We start from the raw sequence: 25,397 nt of genomic DNA, 5'->3' as shown, positions 1-25,397 counted from the left end.
AAGAGTGGGTACTGAGAGTGAGGAGTCGGGGACACAAGATTTGAAAGCAAACATAGAATTGAGGCATTCAGCCTTCTCATGAGCAGAAATGGCTGATGGTGTATCATCAGCATCATCCTGCAAGTACACTCTGTGTTCAGACCTTTGTGTATCTTGCAGATTGACTAGTTCTTGTAACATATTTTATTCATGAAAATGTAACAATGGAATATGAGAATTTAAAATAATTAATTCTGTCATGTTGTTATATCGTCTTTGTATATTTCCCCAAAATAAATAAGTCAGTACGAGTCAACTGCTCGTTGTAATCAATTGGTAACACCCTTTAATAATTGGTAAATACATACATGCATATCTTGCAGATAACAACATTTCATCTTGACCTTTGCACGTGACTTTGACCTCTCAAGGTCATGAATTATTTTGCATCTGATCTTCTACCCCAAGGAATATCAATGTATATATGAAGGATATCGAACTTGGTGCAGTGGTTGCTGATATATACGGTTTATCATCATTTCCAGTCAAAAATGCCAGTGACGTAGACCTTTCAATTTGACCTTGACCATGTATGGTCATGAAACGTAGTTCATTCGATTCCTGAGCAACAGAACTATGAATCTACATACCAAACATGTTTAATTTGGAGCAGTAATTGCTGAGATATGTCAAATTCCAGTTGCAGCCTAGTTTTGTGGTGGCCATCTTGGATTTATGTTAAAGAAATTGAATGTGTCTTCCTTGCATAAGACTTCAAAGAGGACATATGAAAGGTCATCTAGGCCAAGTTTGGTGATTTTTTTTTTCCCACAAGTGCGCAATCCTTCCCCTATGGGAAATATTATTGGCACATCCCCTTTTGACCTTCAGACCCTATAGACCTCATAGACCTTTATACCCATTAAGACCTTTTTGACTTTTAGACCCATTAAAACCTTCAACCTTTTAAGAATATTTTTTATACCTTATAAGAACATTTAGACATTTAAATCCTTGATCATTCAGACCCCTTCAGACAATTTTATACCCATTAGACCCTAACTACTTTTGGAACATACCCTTTAGTCCCCACAGACCTTTAGACCCCTTATGGCCTTTTAAAACCCTATATAACCTTTGACTCCTTACACATGTACTGCATATCCTTTTGACCTTTAGACTGCTTAGGGATGGTAAAAGAGATAGCACACTGAACAGATCAGAACAAAACAGGATCCAAAAGGAACAGCAGAGATTGCATGGAACAATAACAGCAGAGTAGGAGGCCAAGAAAGAGGGAGACTTGGACAAATAAAGGGTGTGGGTATGAATGGGGTGAACAACATGGATAAAGAAGGAAGCTTCCAGGATGGAAACCTGAAAATTTGGATGAAGGAGGGATTGGGGTGGGAGTTAAGGGGAGAAAAGATCATGATTTTGAATTGGGGGTGAACAGCTGTCTTGAAGTTGAATACCTGGAGAGAAGAATGGAATTGAAGAAAATGTGGAAGTTGGTTCCATGGGCAGGAAAAATACCCCTTGACCCTTTTTACATTTTCAACACTTTAGATCCTCACACCTTTCCACCCCTATAAACCCCCTAGATCCTTTTGACACTTTAGATACCTTAGACAGTTTAGACACGAGCTATTGTTGGACTGTACCCTTTTGACCCCTTCGATCCAATCAGACCCTTTAGATTTTTAGACCTCTGATGACCCTTTAAACCCCTATATACCCTTTAGACCTTTACACCCTTTCGACCATTTAGACCCCTTTAGTCCTTTTAATACCTTTAGTCCTTTTATGACCCTTTTAGTCCTTTTCATACCCTTTCAACACTTTAGAATCCTTTCGACCTCTCAGACCCCATACACCACTTTAGGGTAAATCCTTTCCTATTGGGCAGCACATGATCTTAGTTTTTGGTCTGCTTAGGGTAAATCCCCAAGCTGACTCTGTATCAGTCAGCCTATCAATGATCTGCTGCAGCCAAGCCTCACAGTCTGAAACCAGAGCAGCATCAGCAAACTGCAGATCCTTGACCAGCAAACTGAGTGACTTGTGGGAGCGATGAGCATCAAACAGCTTCCCATTGATTTTCAACTGCAATGCTACACCTACTGGAGCTTCAGATAAGGCCTGTGTCATGACCCTATTGAAAAAAAGGTTGATTAGATTGGAGGCGATGACATAGGCCTGACACAGCCCATTTCTGATGGTGAAAACCTCAGACAGATCTCCCCGATTCTCACTAGCCCATTCAACCCCTCATGCAGGGTTCTAATGATGTTGATGAGCTTCCTAGGTACTCCATATCTTTGCGAGGGATGCCAGAGGGCTTGTCTAATGACTGTATCACAAGCTTTAATCAAGACAATAAATGCCATGTTTCTGCTCCATGTTTGTTGTTCTGCTTCCAGATTGGTTTGCAATAACTAAAAAAAGTACAACAAAAGGAAACAGGAAACTTCAAGTAAGAAGGAAGAAAATTTATGCATATTTGTGGATGGAAGCTTGTCATTCATGATGAGTATACAAATGCATAATTTTTCTTCCTTCTTACTTGAAGTTTTCTGTTTCCTTTTGTTGTGTTTTTCTTTTCTTTTATTTATCCATAATTTCGGGAGAAATCTCTCAAGAGAAAGCAATACCTCAGAGACACTCAGACAAAGACAGAGAGAAAAAGCACATAGATGAAGAAACACCTTACGAAAAAAGCACATTGCAAGAGCAGATGATCAGCCTCAGTTCAAACCGATGACACTCCCTCTCAAGTACAACATGCAGTTTCTTGGCTCTTCCTGCTTCAATGACAAAGACATAGTGCAACTGTGTAATGTACTAATTTATTCTAAACAAACAACTCCAAGCAATTTTCATTCCAAATGCTTTCCAGAATGGAAACTGGAAGCAGAGAGAGAAGTAAAGTTCTTACTCTCACAATTGTTGTACAAGTGCAGGGAACCCGAATGTATCACCAGCACTCTCCCCTTTGGGGAATTAAAGTAAAATTTCCTATATGTTTAGGGAATAAACTGCTGATATTCCCAACAAATAATAATATACTGCCAGATATATTTTGAATTTTCATATATTTAAAGCGAGTGCATGAGTTCTGCAAAGTGTTGATGAATAGCTTTGCAAGATATAACTAGAAAGCATCTCATAATGCAAAGCCCGTCTGCAAAATGCAAAGGGACAGGTTAAAAAAAGAAATTGTACATTTTATTCATTTTTTTCTCCACAATTTCATAATAAAGGCTTGTTGAAGATTTGATGATAAAATTTCAATTGGTTAAAAAACATGTCAGCCTGGACATACATGCTGAATCTCAATGGTAAACAAGGATTTTGATTAAAACATTTATGTCTGGTCTACCACTTCCCTGATTATGTCATCCTTACAATGCTTTATTCTCAAATGAGTGTAGAATGAGATGTGCCAAGCAAAAAAATCTTCCAATCAGCGGTTTCAGACATATGTTTTATTTTTTAGCATTTAATCCAAGATGGCTACCATACCACATGACCTGTGACATCACAATTATAATTAAAATATTCTTCTAGTGAAAATTCTCCCCTCGGGGGGTTGCTCTGACCCTGAAAATTTTGTCAATCGGACAAGTGGTTGCTGATGAAAAAAAATGTTAAAGAAATAACAAAAAAATGGTTAAAAAAGGGTCAAAAAATAACAATATAATAATAATTTTTTAACAAATTTATTAATTTGTCTTCTCCATATTATCAAAATAAAGCTAAATTTTCATTTACGGATGCTTTCTGATGGTTCTGTGACCCCCACACCCCCCCCCCCAGTGTATTGGCTTCGATGTCCATCGTCATGCAAAAATTCAGCATTCCACGGCACCCGAAAGGTACCGAACGTTAAGATCAGTGAATGAGTGAGTGAGTCAGTGGTTAGAAAGAGCTTTGATGGTGTGAGTCGTCACTTTCGACAAATCTCTCCCCTTCGTTGGTGTGCTTACTAATCATTGTGTGTTGTGCAATGGTTGTATAATCCAATGCAGGACCCACAGGATCTCCTGCAAACATCACAGGTAGAGACTGTTCCTTGCAGAGGTGGATGTTGACAGGTTTTCCTTTCTTGCCTCCACTGTCTCTTGATAGCAAGTCTCCCACATTCAAAGTGGTCCAGGCCTTTGCGGCAAATGTTACGCCAAGCTGACCTGTTTATGGCCTGATGCTCCCAGGTGGCGACTGAAATGGCAGAAGACTTGAGTGTAGACTTAAGGACATCCTTATAATGCTTCCTTTGTCCACCACGTCACTGTTTACCAAATCTAAGTTGGCCATAGAGAAAAGCTTTCAGGATTCTATGGTCTTCCAAACGTGTCAAGTGCCCTGACCACTGAAGCTGGGCTTGCATCAGGAAATACTGACTTCCTTAGATGCGACAGCGGTCTAGGATTAAGGTGTTACATATTCTGTCTCAGAATGTGATGCCAAGAATCTTACAAAGGCAACGCATATGGAATTGATCAAGGCGTTTGACATGACAACTATAGGGTGTCCAAGATTCACATCGGTTCAGAAGTGTTGATAGGAGAACGGTGCAATAGACACTAATCTTGATGTCCAGGCGAACGCCACGTTCATGCCAAAGGCGATGCGTCAATCTTCCAAAGGACACACATGCTTTTCCGAGTCTTGATGTTACTTCGTCGTCAATCATTGCATTTTGGAAGAGGACACCTCCGAGGTGGCAGAACTTATCTACAACTTTGAGTGGCATGTCAGCAATGGTAATGTATGCGACAGTATATGCACCTTCCGGTCTCTGCTGAAGCATAGGTCTTTTTGAGGCCAATTGTAAGGCCATAGCGATGAGCAGATTGTGCAAAGGAATTGACAAAAAATTGCATGTCTTCGTGATTCTGACTGAAGAGTGCGCAGTCATTGGTGAAAAGTGGATAACGGAGTAACATTTCCGTGATTCTAGACTTGGCCTTGAGACACTGCAAATTAAAGACACTATCATCAGTACAAAACTGGATCATCCCTCCCCGGGTGCAATCTTTAAAGGCATCATGAGGCATTGAGAAAAACACAATGCTAAATAACAGGGGAGCTAGGACACAGCCAGCCTTGCTTTGTGCCATTGATAACAGGAAATGGCTCAGAAATGCATCCACTGTCCCTCACATGAGCAACTATGCCATCATGGATATATATATATATATATATATATATATATATATATATATATATATATATATATATATATATATATATATATATATATATATATATATACATATACATATAGAAGTATGGATCGGCACGCGACACTTGCCTCATCACATGTCACCACATTATTAAAAGCACCCCACCACCATGATTTTAAAAACACCTCACCACCACATTATTAAAAACTCCACAATTCAACGTAATTCAAAACATCTCACCACCACATAACCGCCATGCTATTAAAAACACCTCACCACCACGTAATTCAAAACAACTGCCGCTGTGCAATTCAAACCACCTCATTGGAGGATAAATGGGGTTTCTGAGGCAGCCATTCAAATGAATGGGGAAAAGGGAAAAAAACTTTCTGACTCAAGCACAAAAGCCCAAAATAGGAGACTGATTTTCTCCCCCTCCCATACAAGCAAATGTAAAATTGAGATTTACTGATTAACGCACTTCTTCCCTTTCATATTTTAATTCCACTCAAAGAGCGAACCAATGAATATTTGTCCATGTTCTACTTTAGGGAATAACTTAATTTTCCTATTACATTCATCACCATCGAGTATATTCACAAAGATTACTTTGGAACTTAGTACTTGGTCTAAATGTCTTTGTTGAGCAGAAATGAAATGATAAACTTCTCTTAATGCTCTTTAAAATTAATCTCAAACATGAATACATTACGCACATTCTGTAAGCTAAGTCCAGCTGAAAACAGGAACCTTGGGAAAAATTTCCAGAATTACAGAGCTGTTGAAAAACAGGAAAGAGAACAATGAGACAACTCCAGGCAAAGATTCAACTGACTTCCTCCAACATGGTTTATAAGCCAGGCATTTATCTTCTGTTTAGCAGTTTTTCATTTTTAGATCTTGACCCAATGGTAAATTACTGAGACATGAACTATCTTTCATCTGACAAAGAAGACAATCCATCACAGTATTTGGTAAGTTTGTGTGTTTGTGTGTTTGTGTGTGTGTGTGTGTGTATTGTAAAGTCTGGCTTCCTCTTAGAATGATTTGAAGCAATTGATTATTAATTAAATCATGATACGACTAATAATTATTGTTTTTTTTTCTAACAGGTTGTCCCCAATAACAACATCGTTGATAGCTGATGTTGAAAATGAATTATTTCAATTACATGATGAGTGGATAAATATGAATGACTTTCTTGAAGACATTTATTCGTTTCGGAAAGAAATGAATGATATTTTTCTTGGATGGCAAGAAATTCTCTCACGTCCTTTGATCTTGAATGACCAGAGGTCAAGGTGAGAAAATTATCGCTCTGTCTCTGTCTCCGTGTGTGTGTGTGTGTGTGTGTGTGTGTGTGTGTGTGTGTGTGTGCGTGCGTGCGTGCGTGCGTGCGTGCGTGTATGTGTGTGACTCATTATTCTTATTTTTTCAGTTTAAACACTGTCTGGATAAACCAAACACAAAACTTAATCTTCTGGACGAATCTGACATGACACTCATTCTTCTGAAGGTAAATGTGATATTTATTATTTTATTAATGTCATAATATAATCATCTTTATATACCCTAATTGTTCTTCACTCTTTGTTTTGAACAGAATATGTTGATCGAGTTTCTAAATCACAAGACATCTGAAGCAGACTGCTGGGAAAGATCGTCCATTCTCGCAACTGAATATTTACCCAAAGAAAATTGTTTAATATTTTAAATCTTGATTAATTATATTTGCTTTGTTTTCAATTATTTAACTCTTAGTTATAAAAAAATAATAATAAAGGAAGTGCAAAGAAGGGGGAGGGTAGGTGCGCTCCCCCAACGACCCACCACGCCCCTCATCCCACCCCTCCCCTCCCCGTGTGGGTGGGGGGGAGGGTGGGATGAGGAGGGTGGTGGGTCAAAGGTGGGGATGCACAGGGAGGGTGGGGCTTGTGTGGGTGGGGCTTGTGTGGGTGGGTGGAGCTTGTGTGGATGAGTGGGGCTTGTGTGGGTGGGTGGGGCTTGTGTGGGTGGAGCTTGTGTGTATGGGGTTTGTATGGGTGGGTGGGGTTTGCATGGGTGGAGTTTGTGTGGATGGGTGGGGCTTGTGTGTATGGGATTTGTGTGGATGTGGTTTGTGTGGGTGGAGCAATTTTTTTAAATTAAATAAACATGTGTGTGTGGGGAACTAATTAACTAATCACTAATTATGTGGCTATATAATGGATGTGGATGTGGCTTATGTGGGTGGTGTTTGCGTGGGTGGAGCTTGTGTGGGTGGGGGTTGTGTGGATGTGGCTTGTGTGGGTGGGGCTTGTGTGGGCGTCGTCAAAAGGGGCGGAGTTAAAAAATGGGGTGGAGTCAAATTATTATTTTTTTTTAATATTTATCTTTGTCTTTTGTTGTTGGCCTGGTGTTGGCGCAGTGGTTAGGGTAGCGGCTTGGGATCCAAAAGGTCCTGAGTTCAAGCCCCGTTGGGCCACTGAATTAATACACACCAGGGGGTTGACTCAGCCTGTCATCCTTCCGAGGTCGGCGAAGTGAGTACCAGTGTACTGGGCCGGTGTATACCCCGGTTAAAATAGGTGTACCATATCCCTGTGTCGTAAGAGGCGACCAGGGTTGCGTCAGGAAGGGCATCCGGCGTAAAACATGTGCCAAATCACTGTGCGGATCATACGGATGATCTGCTGTGGCGACCCCTAACGGGAGCAGCCGAAAGAAGAAGAAGAAGATCTTTGTCTTTTGTAATTCCTGTGAATAAAATGAACTTAAAATCTCTTCCCCTTTTAAATCACATAATTTATAAGTCCAAGAGGTTTTTTCAATTTATCTTTGTCTTTTGTAATTCCAGTGAATAAAATGAACCTAAAATATGTTAACCTTCTAAATCATATACCTTATAAGTCCAAGGAACTGTATCTATTACATCAACAATTTTAAAAGTTGATTTGTCCACCACTTAGTATAACCTTTTTCAAAATGAGATTTCAACCTGTATATTCTTACTATATCACCAACTTTGAACTTAGGCTTTCTGACATTAATCTCTTTTTCATATTCTAATTATGTAAATGTTTCTGAATGTTAGTATTCGTTGAGGTGTGAATCGTATCGTTATACTTATCGACAATGTCTTGAATTAAAGATAACCGTTGTTGAGAACCGAGTTGAGTGAATTTTTTATATAGTCTCTCTTTTAAAGTGCGATTGAATCGCTCAATAACAACCGCTTTTCCTTCATTAAAGGTGCTGTGTAATATATTGTAATTCTGTTATTCTTAAGAAAATTCATAAATGTTTTGTTGTAGAACTCTGTACCCTCATCAGTCAACAATTTTTTGGGTTTTTCTCTTGCTTTTATTAAATATCTGTTGAAAGGCTAACATAAGAGCATTACCTGTTTTGTTTTTGAAAGGGACAACCCATGCATATCTACTCCTCAAATCAATAACGGTAAAAGCATACTTGTACCCCTTATCATTATTGAGTTCAATCAAATCAGCGGACCAAATATAATCAACTTCCTTGGAATAAACCTTCCTTCTATGAAACTTTGTGATTATTAGTTTATGTAATTCATCAGCTAATTGCTCTTCAATCTTAATGACATCATTCCCTGGTATTCCCCTGGTATTCCAGTCATTGTAAATTTACTTCATGATAATTTTTTTGTATATCTTCCCCACATTTGTGTTAGTCTTTAAATAAATTTACCACATAAATTTACTCTTTTTAGAGCCATACACCGAACATATGCCTTTTTGTATAACCCTGCAATTTTTACTTTTAATATATAAGATGTTTTTAGTATTAGTTTTCTTTTTACATTTGAGACAATAACTCATTTATTTATGAGAAAAATTCCTACAGAGTGAGAAAACCTTTTTAATTTCCAACATGCACATTTGAATCTTAATTTTTAAAACATGAAGAATCCTCAGAAATGTCTTCACCCTCTCCTCCATTTATTTAAGATAAAAATGTAAAACTTTAATTAGAGTCAATCACATCAACATCATCAATAATATAATCTTTTCCTTCTTTCTCTTCTTTATCTCCACTTTCTCGTTTATATCTTCTCCCTGAAACCGATGTTAATAGTCTTGACGCAAATATTTCTAATAGACTTGCCAATTCTTTGTTTTCCTACTCGGTGCATTGAGATTGATTGATTTTCTGTAATACCTTCGATCTTTTTTAAAATCTCACTGGTTTCCATATTTTTATATTTATTTATTTATTCTCTCTCTTTCTTCCCTGTCCTTCTCCTCCTTCTCTCTCTTCTCCCTTGCCTCCTTCGCTCTCTCTTCTCCCTTGCCTCCTTCTCTCTCTTCTCCCTTGCCTCCTTCTCTCTTCTCCCTTGCTTCCTTCTCTCTCTTATCCATCTCCTCCTCTCTTGTCTCAGTTTCTTCAACTCCTTCCTCATCCCTTACTATCCTTGAATCACTTTCACCCCATAGAATATCATACATATATTCATCAGGATTTCTTGTTATTCCTGCATCTAAAATATTTTTTGACAACAGGATACCAATACAATTTCTTCTGAATTTCTAAAAGAGCCTTACGTTTTCTTAACTTTAACATTTTTTCATTATTTAAAATTTTAATTAAATCCAAAGTTGTTGGTTTATTAACATCAGTATAAAGCCAATCTTTTATTGAAAATAACTCATTCTTATGTTGTAGAACATATTTATTAAAATACCGAATACCCTTTTCTTGAAGGTATGCTTGGACACAGAAATGATAATTTTCTTGAAGCCTTCTTGCTGTCATTTATGTATTAGAAATAGATGACAGATAAATATAATGAGAGGAAATACCTCCCCAACTTCCCATAGTTAAATCATTTTGTATTTCCTTACTTATTATATATAATCCTGTTCTTCGTGTTTTCATGATATAAACTATGGCAAAACCATTATTGACTTTACCCTTATTAAATTATTTTATTTGTTGTTTGCTAATTGTGCTTCCACAAAACGCATTCTCGGCACCAAGTGGATAATATTCTTCCTTACGAGACTAAGTTAATTGTTCCAGGTATTCTAGGTTAATTTTAAATGACCAATTATTCCCTAAATCATTCATATCATATCCCCATTGTTCTATTCTCATACAAACGACATGCCCTTCTTTATAAAATTTTATTTTAATTGGAACTGTGAATTCTGTATGACCTGGAGATAAAATCAACACTTCTGTATCTTTGAAGTACACAGCCATTTTATTTAAGGATATATATCGTGATAAATCACTTAATCTCACCAAGTCATTCGCGTCAGTCGGGCTTGGATAATTTATTAACTTATAAGCATTTTTCATATTAATATTTTTTTGTGATACTATATTTCTCTTGTTCAGCCCATGCCATTGTGTAATAATTTGATAAATCAATATTCAGGTTTTGGGATACACCAAAAATAGAACCATCTTTCCCAACATAAGTCATTTATATTAGATTAAAAGTAATGTCATTAAAAAAACATTTTTTTAATTGAAATAACACATAAAGACATAATTGACCATAACACTTGGAATTTAATTCTTGGACTTGAAATGTTTGATAAACACCATTCTGTAAGAATTTTATGACTTCAACAGGTGGTGGAAGACCAAAACTATTAAAATAATATTTGTCTTGACTATTAAAAAGACAAACTCAATGAGAACCGTTCCCATGATTATCTTCGAAGTTCATAATAATATTCTTTGTATGTTGAGACACGTTTGTTAATTCATCTCTCATACAAATAACAACGTTATTAATTTTTAATTTCTTACAATATTTGTCAAGTTCTAAAGTTGATGTATTCTTTCCACATTCTTTAAACCACTCATCAATGCTCATTTATTTGTTGGAAAGATATAATCCATTACCCCTATTAGTTAATTTTACACCTGCTTGTGCAATAGAAGAAAGCATATCTCCAACTAACAATCTCGCTTTATCAGGCAGACTTTCAAGTTTTTCAGCAAAATCTACAATTACACCACTTCCACTAATTTGTTTCTCCAACTCTTTGTTATGTCTTTCCAATTCTTTTTGAGCCCGCATTTGAGCATTCCTTTCGTTGGCAGTTTTTACCACTGCTGAAATACCACCCGTCAATGCTCCAGCCGCACTGAAACCAGCAAATAAAGGAATTAGAAATGGGAGAAATCCTCCACTCTCTCTTATTGAATATTTCTTCAACATTGGTTTTGACATTTTAATTTTAAGTGAGCCAGTATCGTTCAAGATTTTCACCGGTTCTCTTGTGAGCAAAACATCAATTCTTACTGCTCCTTTTCTCTGAATTGTATTTACGTTAATCATGCAAGGCTTTTGATTTTGAATACAAGATGATAGTTTATGAAGATTGATTTGATTAACATATACCGCAGTTGGCAATTTACTACTTATTTATTTATCAAAAAAACTTATGTGAGACTAATCATAACACCATTATTTGTATTAATCTGTAACTCTGTTTCTTCCAAAAGCAAACAATATGTATCAACTTCTACACTCTCTCCTCTTTCAATGTATCGGGAAGTATCCACTCGATTAGACTTTATAGTTTCCTTTTGAGCACTCAGGTCAACCGCATAGATTGTATGCAGACTTTTAAATGCTGTCATATCCAAAATAGGTTCTTTATTTCCATTACTTTCACACACCTTTTGGTCAGACTTGTATGCTTCAGCATAATCATTTTTTCACAATTAATTTCCAATCCATCTCGTGGATAAAATGTTCCATCTAGAGAAACGCGAAGTTGTTTCTCCTTGGCATTATCACTCAATGCATTATTCTTATCAGTAGCAGTATCACTATCTGGTTTTTAAAAAAACATGAGCCACAGATATCGTGGCTTTCCTTCCAGAACACCCAAATTCCACGTGTAAGTGGTTTGTTTCAGTTTAATGTGTTGACATCTTCTTTTAAGGTATGATACATTGAGTGGTTTCCTTGAGTTAAGTCTTCTATTCACATCTCTTTTGTTTTAAGATTATGAGTATATTCACTAATATACCAAGTAATTTCATCAATAACAAATTTATTCTGAGCAGCAAAAGCGTTAGCCACACCAAAAAGCAATCTATTTTCATCATCATTCCTTTGTAGTTGAAATCTAATTTTCAGACCGTACAGAACTTTATCATGATCACAAAATCCAAATATACCTTTAAGAGGAACTGCCACAGTAAAACTATTCACTACTTTTGCATCATCATTATACATTCCTTTCCTTTGACTATATCCAAGGTCTCTGTTTCTTCTCGTTGACCAATCAGGAATAAAACCTTCGACAGCCCCCTTTCCCATTCTATCACTAAATGAATAAAGTGTAAATTTCGTCATTTCAGATGTAGCAGAGACATAATCAACCGCCTCAACTTCCTGTGTTCCAATGTACAAACGAACACTATCAAACATTTTCCAGAAGAAATCATTTACGAGTGTAGCGTTTGTGTTAGTCACAACCTGAGTGAATGTAAATTTACACAACAAGAAACTTTCGGATAGATTCAAATAAGTTTGTTGATTATTTATTTCAAAACTTTTTGTTCCATTTGCATTCCAGTCTGTTCCAGTTATTGCATTTACCTTGAAATAGTCTTCTTTTTTAGTAGAGTTTGAGATTACAATGGTATCATCCAAATCATAGATACTATCAATTGCTTCCATACTTGTATTTATTGAGGAAAAAAGATGTTTAAACTTTTGAAACCCTGACGCAAGTATTTGAATTATTTTCTGTTGTTCTTAGGGAGACAACTGAGTTTTGCCTTTCTTAATTTCTTTTATTGCTTTTAATTTATGAGATTCCATTTGGGCATCTTTTATACTCTTTATAGCCCTGCTACATTTCCCACAGCAGAAGCAGTTGAACCAATTAGGTCTTTATGTTTAAGAATAGTTGAACCTATACCCATTAGAGTATCACTTATCCCATCTCCTTTTTTTCTAAATTGATGTCCGGCACCCCTTTGTCTCTTAGGTTAAGAGTATCCTCTACCAAGATACATACCTTCACCCTTGTAGTTTGGGGAAAGGAACATCCCATCCCCTGTAATTATTTTATATTTTCCCAACTCGTGTTTCCTCACAATAACAATCATATTTATTTATTGGAAAACTTCACGTAGGTGAATTTTGATGGATATAATTTCTCCATTAAAAGAAATCATGCGATTATCTTGGTCGGTATTCCTAAAATTTATTCTCTATATGTTTTTTCCTGACAGGGAGATAAAGCAGATTATTGGGTTCCATATTGAATTTATAATCATTTGCAGTTGAGTATGCACTGAATGAAAATATTGTATTTGTTCTTATTCCTTCATTATCAGCACCATTATTCAAATCACAGTGAATTAATACCGAATTTATGCTTGAGGATATTTGAATGACATTTTCACTGTAAAACGTCCCATTAGTTTCAATCTTTTTTGAGGAGCAACCCAATAACTCTCTAAATGAATTATCAATTGTGAAATCAACCTTGTAAATATTTTTATGTTTAATCGTTAATTTTGAAGTATGTTTTTGAATATCTATAACAATTTTTTTGGTTCATCACCGGAAGATATTTGAGAAATTACATATGCTCCGGGTGAAACTGTTATCGTTTTATATCCACTTCCCGGATTATAACTAAACTTGTTATCTTTCTCGGTGATATTGAATAAGGTATTAGAAGTTTCCATGGACAATAAAGACACCTCATATTATTTTGTTGCGTCAAGTTGTCCTGGGTATGGGAATGAAGATGTGTGGCTGCTTGTTGTGAAATTTAAACTAAGGATTGTGCTTCTCATCTTATTTAATATGGGATAAATTGTCTTTGTATTGACATTTATTAATTATTTTCATGTTCATCAACTGGTCTAAAATGGTTGATGCTTCATTAAAACAATTGTTATTTCCAGCCTTCTTACTACCTAACAACAAGAACAATCCATTAACTGATTGTGATGGGTCATTTGGAAGAAAACTAAACCTGAACCAAGGCTACTTAAAGCCTGAATAATGTGTTTCTCCTTCTCAGTCTTCCTACTTTTACCAAATAGACTAGCTCTATAATTAAGAGAGTCCAGCAGATCAATACATACTATATCATCCTTATTTTTTATATGCAATGGTTTATCAAAATACTTTGATTCCTCTCTCACAGGTGAACCTTGTTTTCCATCTTTTGTTATAAGAAACATTAATTTCAGAGTTAGCTAAACAGGGGGTTGAGCAGAACTCAAGAACCTTAATTCTTCATTAAATATCAATCCCTTTTCTTGAACAAGATGAAATATTGCTGCTTGTTCTGTTGGAATGAGTCCTGCTTTGGTTTTGAATACGCTGAATATTCATTGTTTTGAAAAGCCTTCACAATATAATCAGGGGGTTGATTAATCTCTTCCATTTGTTGAAATAATCCTTCATCATCATATTCTAATTCTCCTATATGCCCTAATTCCTCCTTCATCATTTGACTGAAATCTTTTAACATTTGAAGTTTTTTCGGAGTATATTCTATTGTTGGAACTTCGGAAGCATCTCTAATTTTTTCTTGGGAAGTTTTTAAAAGTGTTTTAAATTTTTTTCTCTTGTTTTCTTTCAAATGCTTCTTCACCCATTAGTTTCTGCCTGCATTTCTTCTTTATGTCTTCCTGTTGTTTTACAACTTTTGAAACCAACTCTTCATGTTCCTTAAATCTTCTTGCTCTTTCTTTCGCATCCATTTTTATGTTGGAAAATATCATTTAATGAATTGTAAAGATCAACAGGGGAATTTTCCTTTTCTTCATCATTAAAGTAGATGTGTTCAAATAAATCTTTTTCTTTAAATATTTTATCAAATTCTTGATTAACATTAATACAAGTTGTAACTTATTCTTCACTAATACTTGTATCTCTGCTTTTCATACGTTTGCGTTGAGTTTCTTCATCAACATCAAAACCGAATGATAAAATCCTAACCCCATTACCACTCAGATGTTTAAAAATTTGTCTCATTCCTTCTGGAGTAGTTTCTGATATCCCAAGACCATCAGATTTTAGTTTCTTTCACTCTTACAATGTGAATATTTTGTTGTACCAAGACAAGCCTCTTCAAATATTTTACCTTCATTCCTCAATCGCAAATGTTCCTCTACTGAAATATAGTAATAATCTTCACCTTCTACTTCTCCAGGTCTTATTGCTCTAGTTGTTGATACAACACGAACTGCATGGTGCTTTTTAAGCAAATTTAAAATATTCTCATTTGTACTATACAAGAACCTTGATTTATGAAAGTTTTTCCAGAAGCAGATTTACCCACAAGATTTATAATAATAGTTGTCTCGTTTATATATGTAATTGTTTATAAATAAAAAATATATCCCTTAATATCTCATCTTGTATCACAACAATATATTTATATTTTTCAGCCATGTGCTTCAATCCCCAAATTCCTTTTTACACATAATGTAGAACAATTGTCTCTCAAAAAATTGTTTATATCTATTGAATTTAACTTGAATAAAATAAAAGTATTAGCATTGTTTCTTATTGAGTGACGAGGGAGTTGAAAGTATGATTGACGAAGATAAATACAATTACAAGAAGAATGTCTCCCTCTTGTGTCGAAGCTATCCATTACCGTTTGGTTTCTCTCATTAACACAATCATCAAAGATAACGAGGTTCTTTTTTGATTTGTCCATATCTTGGGGAGAAGGTATATCATCCGTCTTATCACTAAGAATACAAGTTATAAGTTTTGATTTCTTTTTAAACCTCTGTGTATCACAAAACAGTTGTATTATATCTTCAATGTTCTAATCATTTAGTTTGTTTTGAAGTTTAAATAAACTGATTATATCTTCTTTTTGAAGACCAGCATGAAAACCTTGTGAGAGTAGTTGATACTCAGGTTGAAAACTCGACTTTGTGAAAATTATTAAATTATCATAATCCAAAAAGTTGGGAGTAAGGAGCATCTTTAAAAGTAAGCAGGTTTTTCGACACCCACTTGAACCAACTATGAGACATTTTAATGAATTTAGAAGATTTTTATGATTGTTAAATTTTATCTTATTTTCCCAAATGGGTAAAAAATCATTCATTTATATATTTGGAAAACAGGTTATTTAATTTATTATTGGCTTTTTTAGAAACTCTATATTTTATCCTAAGTTCGGGTTTAATTTCAAGATAATCCATTATTTTATTTATACAATATATTGTGTTGATATTTCCCTGAAAATGGCAATCGTGAATAATATATAACAACAATCCTTTGAACATTTCGCGAAGACGTTCAGTTTCTTCCATTGAAAGGAAAGGTTTGTTATCACCCTCATACTTTACCATTCATTTCTCGAATCAATCTTGTAAAGTAATTCATTTTTGGTGTAAATCTAAAAGAATTATATTCCTTTTTACATTTTTTATTATCATTAATTAGAAGATAGTCACAGAATATACATTGTTTATTGGCTTTTGACTGTGTTTAATCCCCGTCTTTCACACGCAGGACAATTCTCAAATTTGTCATATGGAGAATCAGGGAATTCAAGGGGCTCAAGATCTAGTATACTATTCATATTTATAAAGTAAAACTTTACTTCAAATAAAATTCATCTTCGGTACTTTCATTGGTGCTTTCACAATCATCTATAAAACTACTTTCATAACTCTCGTTTGAACACAAACTCTCAGTATCATAACTGTCTTCTGTTCCAACAAAGATACTATCATCACTCTCATAATCTTCAAAATCTTCCGTTGAAGAATGACTCATATTTAATTCGTAGAAAAAACGCAACCATCTGTATCTATATACTTTTTTTCATTAACAGATTCAACGACTACATTTCTTATATGAAACATAATTTCAAAATGATCCTGAAGTACTATTGAACGAAATGTCATTTCACCTGATATATTAACATCCTTTATTTCATCAGGATTTACATCTTTAGGGTTGCTGAAAAAAAAATACAAATTTCTCCGTGCATATTACAGATGATCTTATCTTTTCTTTCGAAAGCTTCATCCATAAGAGGTTTTTCTTTTTTGATACTTTTTCTTGTTTCATTGCTTTTTCTAGTTTTGAATATATTGCCAGAAGGAGAGAAACTTTTGTGAGAGCTACTTTGATTGATGTTCTTCCAGATATACTAAAAGCCCTTCCACTGAAGGAAATTGAAGAACTCATATTATTCACCATAATTGTTTTTATCCAATTTTACTTCCTCAACATATTTCTCCGTATCCTTTACAAATGAAGAGATTTATTGAAACTTGTCTTTTCTATGTTGATACATTGTATTTATTAAGTGAAAAAAGTTGGAGGATAAAATGGTTTTAAGCACAGATTCACCTATAAATTAAACGGAATTTTCATCAAGAAAATTTTATTTTAAGCAAAGTTTTGTTTTATAAATATGGTGAATAAAATGCACTGCGATGTTTGTAATCATGAATATAAATGTTATGAAAAACACCTTCAAACCAACAAACACACATTCAATCTTTTCAGACATCTCCACTTGACCAAGAAACAAAACATTGTGATAGATGTGATAATGATATTCTTTAAAAAAATTATAATAAACACTTTCAATCACGCAAACACAAGAACAATGAAGAAAGGGAAGGTGCCACTAAATTCTCCATTGAAAACACTAATGGGGCATTTAAAGGACATAAAAATAAGATTGTTTCACTTTCAAGATCCTGGACCATCTTCAATCATTGAAGGTGTTGATATGGTTAAACAAAGAATTGAAACAATAATTAAAAACACATGAAGTGAAATGAAAACTTTTAAGTTTTATATGGGAGTAAAATTGAAAATGGTAAGACAAGACGATGAAACTACTCCCTATATGAGGACAAACCCTCACTTTATCTCATTTCAAGATTTTGTAAGATGCGATGTTTATGATGAACTCCAGAGACAAGAACAAGATGTTGATAACACTGCAGTAGGTGGTGGATTTGTGATTACAAAAATAATCTTTTTAGATATATACATGTTAAAATTAGATCCTCTTCAAGTTTCTTCTGATATCGATTTCCCAAAAGAGATAAAACTTAAGAAAGTGGTTGTTAATATTCAAAACAAAGATAATAAATGTTTTCCATGGTCTGTTCTTGCTCACTTACATCCTCCACAATGGAATCCTGAAAGGGTTGAACATTACAAGAAATACGAGAACACATTAATTGTTAAAGATTTAAAGTTTCCAATGTCATTGAGAGATATTCCTAAATTTGAGAAAATTCATAATCTATCTGTTAATGTATATGGATTAACAGATACAATCAAAGTTCAGATATTAAAAATTTCAAACAACTATAAAAATGATGAAACACACATTGACCTTTTCTACTTTACTTCAAAGGAAAAATCACATTATTCTTTCATCAAAAATTTCTCAAGATTAACCAAATCACAACTATATAAGAGAAAATGTAAAACATATCCTTGAAAGAGATGTCTCAACTCTTTTCATACAAAAGAACGATTAAATAAACATTCGAAATATTGTAGTGATCATAAATTAACCGTAATCAATTTACCAAAAGCAGTTTCAAACATACCATTCAAAGATTTTAACAAATCTATAAAACATCCGTTTGTGATATATGCTGATTTTGAAAGTATCCTTGAAAAGATAGATGCTATTTCTCCAAATCCAAATAAATCATACACAAATAAATATCAAAAACATACTCCTTGTGGCTTCTGTTATTATATCAAATCATCTGTTGGTGATGAATACAAGTTAGAACTTTATAGAGGAGAAGATTCCTCAGAGGAGTTTGTAAGATGATTGGAAAAAAGACTGCATAAGACTAAGAGAAATAATGGTTGAAACCTCTAAACCAATGCCATTAACAAAGGGAGAGAAAAACGAATTTAGAAAGAACAGTATCTGTCATATTTGCGAGGAGAAAATTGAGGGAGAGGTCAAGGTTAGGGATCACTGTCATCTTACTGGTAAATATTGAGGTCCAGCTCATTCCTGTGGTAATCTTAATTGCAAACCCCCAAACTTTACTCCTGTCTTTCTTCACAACAACACTCATTATGACATACATCTATTTATAAATGAACTTTCAAAGACATCTGGAGATATTTCTGCCATTCCTAACACAGATCAAAAATACATCTCATTCACAAAAACAATTCATACATCCCCCATAACCCATATCAGATTTCTTGACACATACAAGTTTATGGCAAGTCCATTATCTAACTTAGCATCAAATATTAAAAACTTACCGAATCTTAAATCACATTTCTCAAATCAAGAAGAGATTGATCTCATCACAAAAGGGAATATATCCGTATGACTACATGGATTCATTTGAGAAGTTTAAAGAAACACAACTTCCTTCAAGGGAAAGTTTCGATGGCAAGTTGAATAAAACTCATGATATGAGTTTTAATTCATAATATGAGGAAATATTGTTTCCGATCGAGATTATACACAAGCTAAAAAGGGTTGGGAGAAGGTTAAGAAAAGAATCTTGGAGAATATCATGATTTGTACCTTAAAACTGATGTATTGTTATTGGCTGATGTCTTTGAAACTTTTCGAACAGTCTGTCATAATAAAAATTGATTTGGATTTGACTATTACATAGCCAATAACACTTTACAATAACCCCATTCACTATTACACAGCCAATAACAGTGCTTGGAGTGCTATGTTAAAAATGACAAAACAAAATTTGGAATTAATCAGTGATATAGATATGCTTTTAATGATAGAGAAGGCTAAAAGAGGAGGAATATCTCAAGTATGTTCCAAGAGATATGCTAAAGCAAATAACAAATATCTTCCTGATTATAATAAGAATGAGGACAACTCTTACCTGATGTATTATGATGCTAACAATTTGTATAGGATGGCTATGTCTCAATCTTTACCTTATGGAAAACTTCAATGGGTTAAAGAAAAACATTATGAAAACGTTTTACAAGACATTGTTGTCTCCTCTCAAAAATAAATGGATGAAGCTGAAGTTGGATCTTATTTTGAGGTTGATTTAAAATATCCAGAAGAACTTCATCACAAACATAAAAACCAACCGTATGCCCCTGATAAAGAAAGTCCAAGAAAAGAATGGTTAAGTGATTACCAACAGTCATTTAATATAAAAGGTAAATCTCCAGAAAAACTACTTACGATATAAAATGATAAAGAATGTTATGTTTTGCATCAAAGGAACTTGAGACAATATTTATCTGCTGGGTTGAGAGTGAGGAAAATTCATCGAATTTTGAAATCTAAACAAAGTCATTGGTTAAAGAAGTATATTGATTTTAATACAAAAGGCGAACAGAAGCAAAAGCAGATTTTGAGGACTTTTATAAATTAATGAATAATGCTGAATTTGGAAAGTCGATGGAAAATGTTGGGAATCGACAAAACATAAGACTTGCTACATCTTGGAAACAGGCTTCAAAGTTAATTAATAGACCAAGTTTTGAACGAGCGGAGGTGTTTTCAGAGAACTTTTGTGCTATTCATTTGAAAAAAAGAGAGTATTGAAATGGATAAACCTATTTATATAGGAACATCAATTCTTGACTTGTCAAAGTCGTTAATGTATGACTATTACTATAATAATTAAAAATCAAAGTTTAAGGATAATGTGTCATTGTTATATATGGATACAGATAGTTTTATATTAGAAATTAAGACAAGTGATGTATATGAGGATATGATTGATAATATATATATATATATATATATATATATATATATATATATATATATATATATATATGATACAAGTAATTATAAGTCAGGTGATGTGTTGTTTTCATCAAAGAATAAAAAGGTTATGGGTACGTTTAAAGATGAATTGGATGGGAAGGTCATGAGTGAATTTATAGGATTGAGATCAAAGTCTTATGCTTTTATGCATATAGATAATAATAACATTGAAAGGTGTGATAAGAAGCTAAAGGGTATAAAGAAAAATATAATCAAGGAATATATAACAACTGTTTAACCTTAAAGAAGGAAGAGTACAGAAAATGAATACAATAAGAAGTTATCAACATCAATTATATAAAGAAGAGATAAATAAGAAAGCATTCGGAGCTTTTGATTATATATATATATATATATATATATATATATATATATATATATATATATATATATATATATTTTAGAGAATGGAATCAATAGTCTCCCTTATGGTTATAAGTATAAGTGTTACGATATTGGGTTGGGAATTTTAATAGGCTACCGCTGTCTTTTTACTGATTTATAAATGATAGAACCAAGCAATAACCAAACCAAAGAGTGGAGATGTAATCAGCCTTGGTATTTAAATGGAATAAACATAAAAGAATGTGAGAAATATCAAATAAGTCTTATTGAAGAAATAATCCGGGCAAAAGTAGATCAAACAAATAAGCGGATAAATTTAACTACAAATAAGTTGGAGGATGTAAAGAAAAAAATTAATACGCTTGAATGGACTGAAAACTTTGATGGTTATCAAATGAACAATGGAAAAACAATTTACTACAATCTCACAATGATATATGGCTCAGGGGGTGGTCAAATAAGAGCATTAAGAGAAGTTTATCATTTCATTTCTGCTCACCAAAGCCATTTAAACCAAGAACTAAGTTCCAAAGTAATCTTTGTGAATATACTTGATGGTGATGAATGTAATTGGAAAATTAGGTTATTCCCGAAAGTATAACATGGACAAATATTCATTGGTTCACTCTTTGAGTGGAATGAAAATATGAAAGAGAAGAAGTGCAACAATCAGTAAGTCTCAATTTTACATTTGCTTGTATGGGAGGGGGAGAAAATCAGTCTCAATTTTACGTTTGCTTGTATGGGAGGGGGAGAAAATCAGTCTCCTATTTTGGGGTTTTGGGGCTTGAGTCAGAAAGTTTTTCCCTTTTCCCCATTCATTTGAATGGCTGCCTCAGAAACCCCATTTATCCTCTACTCATCTCACCACACGTTGCTCGAGAGACCGGCTTCTTTTAACTGAGGATAAGTACGTGAGTTGCCGTTTTGTCATGATTTACACCAAGCAGAATTCAAACATTTATTTTGCAAGTTCATTTGTAATATTCGTGATAATAAATTTTTCTAAGCCATTGAAGATGAAGACTTAAGTTTGAATTTTTTTTTCTTTCAAAAAATTTCAAAAAAAGTTACGCTTAGGACATACACACAGGAGAGGTAGGTGCAGCCTTGAAGTATGGTATGATTTCACACTAGTTTGAGGAAGTAGTTCAGTGACAACACAGGACAACACAGACACTGCACAGATATATATGTGGCTGACAAATATCTCAGAGTAGAGTACTCACCTTTGAGCTTTTTCACTGAGTTTGCTCCCAACTTAACTCTTGACAGGTCAGAGTTTGCATAAAATTAATCTGACATCCCTTTGATGGAGGTTAATCCGAGTGTTCAACCAGCAAGCATTTGCTGTTGGATGTACAGAGTATTTTGTAAGATTTGGTGATTGTGTGCTGGCACCCTGACAAAACTTAAAATTCCAGACCCAATCTTCAGGAGATAATTTCACGGCAGCATGATCACGCTCCCTGACCTGATGCAAACAAGCACCCGTGTTCTGAGTACAAGTAATTGAATGAATGATGAGCGATTTACATCAAATTGATGTATATCGAATACCTTACTCGCAGGTTACTGTGTTTCCAACCTTGTCTGTGTGTCTGTCTCTCCTCTGTCTGTCTCTCTCTCCCCTTCTCTCCTTTTCCTTCTTTTCCATGCCTGTTTCCTCCATATGTTGCCCCTATCAGCTCGATCTTCTACGAGTCAAGATTAAAGAATTTTGTCTCCAAAAAGGGGGAAAAATCCTTGTTTTGTGTTCCCATTTCACCACACAGCTTCTCATGCTGTAACACACGTTTAAATCCCAAGTACTGTGTTGACATGTCTACCATCTCCTTATGTCTTTACAATTAATTAATGTGAATTTATTTACAATCTCATCAAGGAGCTTCAAAACACTGATTAATTTTCAAAAAATTTGTCATTTGTCGATTGAGAGCTTTACAATATTACACGACCCAGTCATTTAACTTATAACCTTGTACAACCTCATACTCCCTTGCGATCACTGACAGAGATGAGGAATCTTGGGTAATCTTTTGCATGAATTGGATAAATATTTGAAGTATCACCAGGTCGTTTTTTTTTTCAAAAATATATCGTTTGAGCTGTAGATTGGGGCATTCATGATTCACAAGTCGACAAGAGCTGTGTGTGATTTGACTAAGAGTTGAGAAGACCAAAAAAGAATTTAAACATTTATTAAAACAAGAAAGGTTATACAGGACATCCCAGGTGGTTTCAGCACCGTACACATAGATCAAGCTCAGCAAGAGATAATCCACCTTTAAGAATAAGTTCTTTGTTTCCAGGATATCCAGCAAGTGGAGGAACCTGTGCATATACCACAAGGTCATGAGAAAATGTCAATGTGCTTTCACATGAATACAAGGATATCGGTAAAAAATGGACACATCAACATGGTACGTGGGATTTTAACATAAGATTGTGGCAGCATGAGCCAAGTGATCAGATGGGAAAGGGAAATAGGCCAAGCTAAGACCCAAACAGTTCACGAGCAGAACTTCGACCTTGACTCACAATTCCGTATGTATACATACGAGATGTCCCGTATCGTCTTCCCATAAGTCAAAAGGCGAGATTTGTGTTCTATACTTGTGTGAGACCGATTACTGAGCACAAATAAACGTCCCAACAGATAATTCCACTTGGAATACAAACACGTGTGCTGTCCCGTCTGTAGTCTGATGGAGAGCCAGTTTTGAAACGTGTCGTACGGGGAATACTGATGTGGTCAGCACGAGGCGAAGCGATTGGAGACATTCGCTTGTGGAATTATAAATACCACATGGATTGCAGCAGCTTAGACTGATAATGTTGAGAAGATTAAAAAACAAGAAAGAAATGGTTATTGTATTCATGGGCATATTCGCTTGTCTGTGTATCTCTGCATGTACGAAAATGACATCACAATAATTTTCAGTAAGAGAAAGAAAAACAATAAACATTCTGTTGATATGAGCCCAAATAAACAACGATGGTGATATTGTATTTAGTATATTTTAAATCTAAGTGTTGGAGGTGATAAACAGCTCCTGCAACATTCTGATGATGACCTTGGAATCGAAGAGTCAAGGTCATTCTTTATAATAAAAACAGCAAATCATCTTCTTGACAAATCTTACTTTGACATCTCTTTAAGGGGTCAGAGACGGAAATTTTTTTATGAGCCTTTCACTTTAACAAGCTTTGACAATTTTGATTTTACAGAAACGAAATGGCCTGGCATCTTTCATTAATTTGTGAGAATTAAGAATGGTTGATTACAAAGAATTTCTGACGCTGTTACTAACAATTAGTGATGCGCTCAGGTGCCTTCAGGGTATCCTCCCATGTATTATAAACTACATTAACACACATCATAATCAATATTTATTTATTTTATTTGCGTAGCTATTTACTGCTCTGATAAAAAAAAACAAAGTACCGTTTGATGAAGGTTATATAAATAAATTAAGGTTGAGATATATCATTTATATTATTGCTGGAAACATTTGAATGGTCTTAACCAAAATGAGCTCCCTGCAGATGAGCAAGTCAATTTTGCCTTTTCCCTCATTTATTTAGTTTTCTTACTTGTATATATTTGGGTGTGAATGTTCTAGTGTGTGTGTGTGTGTGTGTGTGTATGTGTGTGTGTGTGTGTGTGTGTGTGTGTGTGTGTGTGTGTGTGTGTGTGTGTTAAAATGCAAATCGTGGCTTAGTTGCACTTTGCCAATAAAAACAGAAAAGCCTAATACTAAAGGCAATGTTACACTGCTGGTACACTGCTACCTACTGTATCAGTCAGTCTAGATAGGCTTTAGAAGGCCTATTTCTTTGGCCCCCACCCTCCAACACTTCATCCACCACAACCACCCCTTGCCACCATTGAGAAGGAAATCAATCCACAGATGCATTTCTGGCTTACACACTGTCAACTGTGAGTGTAGATTCCCCTCAGAGCTTGGCAATGTGAAAAATGTCAATCAAAACCTGTAGGCTGAGTGATACTGCAGGTAGCAGTGTAGCAGCGGACACTGCTTTTAACAGTGAGCAATTCTGTGTCTTTCATAGACTGCAACTGACGTGAAAGTTACATTTCAACTTTAACATCTTTTTCCCCAGC

At 34.7% G+C, this 25,397-nt stretch overlaps 1 protein-coding gene across 2 annotated transcripts in view; it reads right to left on the bottom strand.

Moving 5' to 3' along the window:
* LOC147024197 (glutamate receptor ionotropic, NMDA 2A-like) overlaps window positions 1-25,397 on the bottom strand; it is a 354,309-nt gene that overhangs the window by 61,161 nt on the left and 267,751 nt on the right. The gene's annotated exons all lie outside the window — the stretch shown is intronic.

Source organism: Eptatretus burgeri, chromosome 6, assembly GCF_056783735.1.
Source record: "Eptatretus burgeri isolate ZD-2024b chromosome 6, Ebu_testis_v1, whole genome shotgun sequence".
In the NCBI taxonomy this organism is placed as follows: Eukaryota; Metazoa; Chordata; class Myxini; order Myxiniformes; family Myxinidae; genus Eptatretus; species Eptatretus burgeri.
The sequence above is the reverse complement of the archived record's forward strand: the minus strand, read 5'-3'. Positions and strand labels throughout refer to the sequence as shown.